The 9,566-nt window shown below is 33.2% G+C and overlaps 1 pseudogene; it reads left to right on the top strand.

The window, feature by feature from the left end:
- Nucleotides 1-415: 415 nt before the first annotated feature.
- On the top strand, nucleotides 416-1,500 carry LOC105291190 (annotated as a pseudogene).
- Nucleotides 1,501-9,566: the final 8,066 nt, after the last annotated feature.

Raw genomic sequence — 9,566 nt, 5'->3', positions numbered from 1 at the left:
GGAGAGGGACACAATAATAGAACTAGAACTGAGCAAATGCTGTAACCCTAGGAGAGGCCTCATGACAGGAATTTGGACTAGTAAAAGAACGCATTAGGATTTCTGAATTCAAAAGAGAGTGGAAAAGAATAGAAAATTTATTTGTGGGAGAGTGGAGTAAAACCAGTACCCATATGTTACAAATTATCATCTTTGAAACTGAACCTTGTGTTTCAACACACACACATATTTTTTCGCCAGCATCCTGACACTTAAAAAAAAAAAAAGGGAAGTATGCAAACATAGATTTGACAAATTGAGACTACTTTGAAGAAAAAAGAATTTTTTTTGTGGCCCTCGTGGTTCCAATGGGAAGAGATGGAGGTAGGAAGATTCAGGGAGCTGGGCTGTTTTTGGTGATGATGGGATATCCGCCATGGCTGCTGCCACAGCTGCTACCCCCACCGTCACCGCCACCGCCTCTGTGCTCGTGGCATGGGAAAAGAGGCCTGAGAACCTAGCGCGAGTCGCAAGTGGCGCAGCTATGGGAGTGCTGGTGGTGAGAAGGTGATGGCAGATATAAACTCAACATTCACAGCATCATCCAACAGCTGCTGGAGGTGAGAGGTTCAGCTGCAGGAGAGTGAAATCAGAGCACTTAAAGTCCCAAGAGATCTTCCTCAGTCAGCCTATCCTACTAGAACTTGAAGCACCACTCAAAATACGTGGTAATATCCATGGACAATACTATGATTTGCTTTGACTTTTTGAGTACGGTGATTTCCCACCTGAAAGCAACTACCTATTTGTCTTGGAGACTATGTGGACAGAGGGAAGCAATCGTTGTGTGCCTCTTATTGGTGCACAATATCAAATGCCTCAAGAATTTCTTCTCAGAGGAAACCATGAATGTGTCGGCATCAATAGAATTTATGGATTTTATGATGAATATAAAACAAAATATAACATTAAACTATGGAAAACTTTCACTGACCGCTTTAACTGTTTACCAATAGCAGCCATTATGGATGAGAAAATATTTTGCTGTCATGGAGGTTTATCACCAGATCTTCAATCTCTGGAGCAGATTTGGGGAATTATGCACCAACTGATGTACCAGATCAAGGTCTTCTTTGTGACCTTTTGTCATCTGACCCCAGTAAAGATGTCAGCCTAGGGTGAAAACCACGTTTGGTGCAGAAGCGTTGCAAAATATCTCCATAAACATGATTTGGATCTTATATGTAGAGCCCATCAGGTGGTTGAAAATAGATGTGAATTTTTTGCAAAGAGGCAATTGGTCATTGTTTTCTGCATCCAGTTACTGTGGAGAGTTTGACAATGCAAGTGTCATGAGTATGGACAAAAACACTAATATGTTTCCTTCAGATTTTAAAGCTTGCAGAGAAAAAGAAGCCAAATGCCACAAGACCCTTAATACCTCCAAGGGTTACATCGGGCCTGAATCCAGCAGTTCAGAAAGCTTCAAATTGTAGAAACAATACCATTCTGTATGAGTGACTAATTATGCTTTCTTTGACCTACGTTCTTCATTTTGTGGTGAAGTCGAGGCTTATAAGTCAAAACAAAGGAATTAACCTACCATCCACAAGTTTATACAGAACTCACAGAATCTATAACTTTTTAAAACTAACATCTGTTAAAAAGAAATCTGTTTCAACAGAAGACCGTGTATAATAAATGCCATGTGGTGAAAGTGAATTCAGACTTATTAAATGATGAACTTGTCAAAGTCTCTCAGTGTCTATTTATCAGCACAATACACACAGAAGAACTGTTGATGACATATTGAATAGATTTTAATGAATAAATGGCTCTGGAAACTAAAAAAAAAACAAAATAAAATAATTTTATGAAAAATGACATCAAACATTTAAGCTGTTCTATTTAAATGAAATAATTATGTTAATAACTACATTATTTTATTTCTTCACATCACTGATACTAAGATGTCCTCTAATAATTATAAACAGAGATTTCTATTTTGATTTTATCCCTGGCACTTTCATTATATATTCTTATTTCTTAGTGATATTGGAATAACAGAAATTAGTCTCACACCAAAGAACCAGACCGAAACTTTAATTCACTTTATAATTCCTTGCTACAATACTCATAAAAATGCACAATTCAACTGATATTTTACTTTTATTTTATTTTTAAGTGTGACAGCAATGAAGATGGAAAACAATTGTATATATCTCTATGAAGAAATTCCCACGTTATAGAGATCTCAACATGAGAAACACACTGAATTCCCCTCATATATTTTTAAAAAGGGTATCTCACCTTTACCTACTTTTAATAAATTTATTGCTGTCTACAAGGCATATAATTTTGTTGTTGAAACTAGAAAAGTAATGCATAATTCCCATTCTCAAATTAATTAAAATTAAGATAAGAATCAAGACTTAAACAAATGAAAAGCTTTATATTAAAACAATTGAGTAATCGACATAATTCAACTTAAAATAAGCCCTACCGCAGGACAAAGCTCACATTTTACACTTCTGATATATCCCAATCACTCTTTAAATTATGCTTATTTATCATGTATCCCTTGGAAGAATGATCATTGAATATGTTCTACAGCCTTGGTAAGGAGCAGTCAATCCCCAGCTACAAAGTAATAAAATCAAATTGTGAAACCTAATGGTAACGCATCTATAAATCAACTTCAGGCTTATAAGGCAGGACATAGGGAAGAAAGACACCGAAAAAGACAGCAATCCAGAATCCTCTTTCTCTAGGATTGATCGACTGACTATTGCTATTACTCTTTTCTTCTTGAAAAGAACAAGTATCCGTGGTTGTTGGGTATTGTCTTTAAGTATCATTTTGTTTCAGGTGTTTGATGGTGTTGTTTGTTTCTTGTATAACCTTCTAGATTTTCTGTCCAGTAGTTCTATTGATAAAAGAGAGGAGTGTTGATTTCTCCATTCATAATTGAAGACTGGTCTATTTCTTCTCTTAGTTTTGGCAGTTTTTTGCTTCATATATTTTGAAGCAAATATATGCATTCCCATTAAGAACTGTTATATTTTCAGTTTGCTGATTAGGATCAAATACACTCATGTGTAGCTCAGGGTTCCATTCATGAGTTTATAGACAAATTTACAGAATTTATTGCCTGTGCTCCTCCCTCTTAATGTTCTCTTTGGTATTTTGTGGTTTTCTGAGGATCCCCTTTACTTCCCTTTAAAAAGAGAGATGGGGCTTTATTTACCTGGTTCTGTCACACAGTTCTATGGCTGCACCATATCTAAAGACAGAGAAAAAAAAGCCACATGGATTTGTCTCCACACTTTTTCATCACAACTCCACCAATTAAAAAGTTTCCCTCTTTCAGAGTTTTAGATCCTATAATTCCATAAGTGTATTTCTTTATACACTTATTTAATGAAAAGTTGAAAGTTGTTCATTATGTTATAGTCAGTCTACTAGAACTGTTGTCAACCTACTAGCAGTAGCCCATCTGAGGTAGTTCTTCCCCTGCTTTCTTGTTATACTATTATAAACAAATAAAGAGAAAACTTAATGACATAAAATTTAAATTTATAATTTTCAAACTCAAGTTATTTTTTAAAGTTTTAAATATATAGGGTTTTCTTAAAACAGAATTTTGTTTACAAAAACATGGGAAACATTAGCTGGTTTTCCAATATAATTCCTAGTTAGTGAGGATCGACATATAAGAAGCAAGAGATTTTTTCACTTTTTTTTATGAGCTGGTTTTATTTTAAATTTGAACAAGAATGAAAGCAGAAGTAGAACTTTAAGGCAATTAGTCTGGATGTTATAATAATGTTTCTTTTCTAAATATATTTATTCTGAATTTTTTCTATTTGCAATAAAACATCATAAAATAAGATAAGAATTGTAAATTAAATCTAAAGAAAAATGTTTCTTTCATAAGAGAACTAAATCAATGAATTCGATCTTAGAGATTTAGGTGGTCATATTTACCATTTATCATTAAGGTAAAAATTGAACAATTCATATTTGTATATACCCATTTATAAAGAAATTTTAAAACTTATTGAATTTAACAAATTATAAAAAAGTCAAAAATTCTTAAAATTCAAGCATTCAACTTTTTTACATTTTTATTAGAATTATCTCCAGATTTCTAAACATAAAATGTTTTTAAACAGGTTAGCTACAGTTTGTTCGGAATCTGATCAGATTTATTTTGAGAACTTCATAAATTGCCTTTTTTTCCCCACTACTTCTCTCCTCTGTCAATAAGTAAACCCTTATTAAATATATATCTTTAGAGTAATAAAAAGAAACTACCAAATGATTCTTTTAAGATTTCTATTGATTTTCTTTGTGAATTTTTTCTAGATTTCTAGCAAGTTCCTCCTAGAACCACTACAGTTATGTTGGATCAGCTTAATATCGATGAAGGAATTAGTAGATATATAATTTTAGTTTTGCTTATAGACTTTTCGAAGACTGTGAACCTACTTTATTTCTTAGCACAATTTTAAATTGTTAAGTAAAATAATTTATTGCAGGTGAAAATAAGTTAGGGAAGCAGTCTTTCATTTTGAACTGTTCTATAATACAAGCTTTAATAATATTCAATTTCATATATCTATTGAGAAAAAATAAGTAAACATTTTAGGTGGTTAACAGTTGTCAAAGTCAGCTTAGTGCTGGCACATTCTACCAGACTTAAAAAAAAAAAAAAAAAGATGAGTCACCATTATGAAAAACAAATCTTGGGTCTTCCAATAAAGCAGGAGGTCATAGAAGATCTTACAGATACATTAGAAAGGAAGAGACACAGGACACCATGGTAAACCCGAATTTCTGCCTGTTATTACTTAATAGAAAATTCTCATGATTCATACTTTTGGTTTTATAGTTTTAAAGAAGTAATCAGAAAAGTTCAAAGGACATTTTATTCCTCACACTGTTTGTTGAAAAAAGCCTGGCCTCTATAATCCACAGAGAAATGAATTTCAATACCAAATCTTGTAGTTTTTGTGAACTTGGATAAATCTGAGTCTCAGATGTTTCAATTAAAAACCAGTATAACTTAATTTACATTATATTTACATCTTTATGCTGGTTTAAAAACAGGTCAGAAACACTAGAACAGAGTCTAGAATAGAATAAATAATATTTTTTAAAGCATCAGATTAACTTATAACATTTGTATTTTGTTTAATAGTAATTAATAAAATAGTCATTAAAGTGCAATGAGTGCTATGATCATTTGAATTCAGGCTTACAACGGGCTCATCTTAAAAGAGGCCAGCGAAGTTCAAAAGGAAAGGGAGTGATATCAGGAGCAATGAAACAGAGAGGTAAAGAAGCTGATAAACCTTACCCTGACTTATCAGTGAGTTTCAAATTGAATTTGGCTCTATCCATTTCTTTACTGAACATAATAGCACAGAGACGAATGGATATGTAAAGTATGAAGTTCTTAAATTTTTTTCTATCAACACATATACTAAATATTTACATGCATAAATGAAATAGTCCCATGAATTTATCAGATTACAAGATGTTGAAGAGGTAAAAAGGACCACAGGATCATTCTCTATCTTTTCTTTTTCATAAAAGAAAGTTCAGAAAAATGTGCAAGAGAACAAGTGGAATTATTATATGAGCTACCTTAGAAGTATCCTAACAAACAAACAAAAAAACATTTACACCGTTCAGAAACTTAACTGTAATTATTATATTATTATTTGATCAAACCACAATGGGTTATAATATCAGTTAAGCACCGCTACTTACAGAATAGAAGGCATATTAAGTGTCATATAATTTAAAACTCTTACTCTTTATATTATTTAATTTATTATTATTATTTATTATAGATTATAAGTAGCAACATTTCTCTAGCTTATAGAATTATCACTCTGATTTTATTACATTTTATTTATTTGAAGCCACTCAGCTCACTGACCTATACTATCTGGTGAAAACAGTGGCATCTAGCAACAACTCCTTTGAATTATATATTTAATTGGATCCTGAGGTACTTGTATGTCACTTAGTTTATACTGTATTTTTTAAATTTGCATTTAGCTCTTTTAATCCATCTCCTCAGGACCAATGTTGAATTCTAGAATAAATTAAATAAGAAAGTGAATATCAATACCATATAGGTACAATCTGTGAACAATGTGGGTCCTGCCATCTCTGACTCTGAGATCTCATTAGACTTCGACAATATTGATTCTCATACTGACTACCTTTTAACTGAAAACCTTCCAGTAAAGGTCAAGGAGAACAGCTTCACTGGATCTCTTTTAACCCAACCATCAACACCATTACCCTGTGCTGAATCAGTTTCAATTTTGTCTTCTTTAAAAAGTCACTGACACAGCAAAAAAAAAAAAAAAAAAATCGATGTTTGACAAGCACAGCACATCAGAGCTACCAAAGAGAAGGAAAGACACTTCTAGCATAATTTTTACAAAAAGAAGAAATGTTAAAAAATTTTTTTAAGTGATTGCCCAAGAGGATTCTGTCAATCATTTGTTTAACCAATGCATTATGTGAACATGGAGGCCTGCACTTCAAGTTAATCAGTACTCATACATTCAATATTCACTCAACTAATATTTACTTATGCCTGCTGTGGGTCAGACACTCTACTGGACATTATTTCCCTTAGTTGTCTTTGAGTTGAAGAGAATTTCTCAAGTCAAAGGATATTTTGGCAGTTAGGAAGGGGTGGGGGAGACTCCTTATTTGAATACGAGAAATAAGAAATGCACCTGAAAGTGTTAATCTATTACAGTCAATCAAATATTTTTTCATGTGATTTTGCATATATACTCTTTTTTGGGCAAATGCTTAAAAATCACATCCAAAGTTGGATGACCAGACAAATTGACACATGCCAGCCTCAGTGTGGCAGACGTATTTATGCTACTTCTTTAGCATCTTGCTATCTTTTTTTCGACATTTATTTGTTCTAGAATATGTTTTTAATAACTTGTCCGCTTTTTGATTTGCTTGCTTTTTTCGAGGGAAGTGATAGCCACGCACACTTCGGGTGTTTTGCTTCAGGGGCGTGCTGGCTGGCTAACCGCTGTTCTCAGAGGTTACTTCCAATCAAACCCTGTGTTTTGCAGGTAGGGAGCTCAACCAAGCATAATTCTTACTACAGCAATTTTCAGCAAATTGTTCTGCTAAATAGAAATATATTACTTGAAGGCTGGAAAAGTGATGATAAACCTGACCCTTCAGCTTTGCTTTTAAAGGTCATTTTGGTTAAATGTAAGCAAATTGTGGTACAAAGTATCCTTTACTTGCTGTTTCTCACTTATTATCTTCCCTCATACCTCATTATGCTAATGTAATGACTTATTTGACAGAGTAGTTTCATCCATAATCTTGGAAATATATAATAGATTTAATTTTCAAGGTTATATTTTCAGAAAACTATTAATGTCCCTTTCAAAGTCATTGAGACTGAATTATGTTTCAGCAAAATATTAAGTACCTTATAGGTCCCTATTAGATTTGAGTAAAGTCAATTGCCAATCCAGTTGCAATTATGTAATAGCTTTGAGCCCTGAATTGTTAAACTTATTATGACTTATTCATGCTAACCATTATCCAGAAAAATTAAACTCTGTTACATTCAAACTGCATCAGAGACTGTCACCAAAATAAATATGAATTTTTTCAAACTGTTAGAGCTCTTCATTTTTAAATGTTCATTAATAATAATCCTTAAATAGTCAGGAAATAGTCTTACTTGAATAAGATTGCCTCTTGTTAAAAAGTGACTTTTTATTTCCAGTAGAACACAAGTATTTGTGTATACCATCTCCTCCATTTACATGCATGTAACCAGACAACTTAAATTTATGTACATAATATTGAAAAATCATCAGCACCAGACTATCATAATGATTTGACCTTATAATTAAGCACTAAAACCTCTTTAGTCTGGGGATGGTTCTCATCAATAATCTGCTCAAAAGCCTAGGAGAGAATACATGTCATCTGGAGAAAGTATCTATTAATGGTCCCAAGAAGACAATCTCAGTAAGTCTTAGCTAGTAAGGAGACTATTAGAATCATTATTGGTCCATATCCTCTACTTATGCAGAGATTCAAATTTCTCTTATTATAGTTACACTGCTGCTCATTCTTGAAATTGAATACTTAGGATATGTCAAAATATATAGTTAGTATTGGTGGGAGTAAATATCAGACATACATGTGTATCGGTCATAACTTTTTAAGTTCTTGTACCATTTTAATACTTTACAAATTGTATACATCTTCCATTTAGAGCCTTATTATCTAAAATGTAGTGCCAAACAAAAACACATAAAAAGGTGATATATTAATGCCCAGAAGATGGCATTTAACCCAGAGAGGAGGGTTAAAAGTCTTCTTCAGAGGTAAGTGGTGGCGAAGTAAATTTTGGTGAGATCGTGTATCACTTATGTATCCTAACTCAGAGATTATTCCATCACTTCGAAAGCTGAGTACATATGGAAACTCTGTTCTGCTAAATCAACAAGGATTAGGCTTGCTGAACTTGTTGCTTCACTATCGCTAGTATACACATACTTGACTCATTATCATACATGCATTTCAGCAAGTGGGAAAAGGGATGAGGTAAAATTAAGGATAGTCCTTCCCTATTATGAGAAGGAACCAGATGTTGTACACATCATTCTTCTCACATCTTATTGGCCACACCTTAGACATATAACCACTCTTATCTGTAATGGAATCTGAGAAATCTGGTCTTTATTGTAGATATGTATGTGTGCCTGACTGAAACATTATGCTCTCACAACTAAGAAATAGATTTTTTAAAACACAAAACAAAACAGATATGCTGAATAATTAGAGCATCTGGCACAGGCAATTAAAACAGAAAAGCAGGGATAGACATAAGATAGCCAAACCAGCCCATGAGAGAGAAAAAGGGGAGCATTCAGAAGATTATTTATATGTATAAAGAGCAAGGTAATGGGACTACTAGTCATAACTTTTTGATTGGAAAGCAATCAAAACCAACTCTGGTTATCCAAATAGAAGGGGATTTACTAAAAGGCAATGGGTAGTTTCATAGAATCAACAAAAAGGCTGAAGAAAATGACCAGGGGTTCTCGGCAGCTTAGTATATGACAGATCATTGTTCAGGACCGGCACAGTTATAAAGCCACCACCACGGGCACCTTCTCCATCAAACACAAGCTGCTAGGCTGCTGGACTCTTATTTCTGTTGCCATTGCTATGCCAAAAACCTCTAACCATCTATTTTTCTCTATATCTTTTGAACAGAAGTATATAATTGACTGAGCATCTGAAAACACTGAGCATCTAATCATGATTACATGCTTGGGTACTGAGAATTATCAGCTTCCTTTCAGTTTCTTCAGGGTGTTAGAATGTAATTCATCACATACACCACACAGACACATAGACACACAAATGCTCACATTTTTTTTTCTTTTTTTCTTTCTTTCTCTTTTTTTTACTATTATTATTATTTTCTAATACTAGTTCCTGTGTAATATTTCATTTTCCTAGTGAAATGCTGAGTTTCCTTGATCCAATTCAGG

Source organism: Pteropus vampyrus, unplaced genomic scaffold (assembly GCF_000151845.1).
Source record: "Pteropus vampyrus isolate Shadow unplaced genomic scaffold, Pvam_2.0 Scaffold43, whole genome shotgun sequence".
In the NCBI taxonomy this organism is placed as follows: Eukaryota; Metazoa; Chordata; class Mammalia; order Chiroptera; family Pteropodidae; genus Pteropus; species Pteropus vampyrus.
The sequence above is the reverse complement of the archived record's forward strand: the minus strand, read 5'-3'. Positions and strand labels throughout refer to the sequence as shown.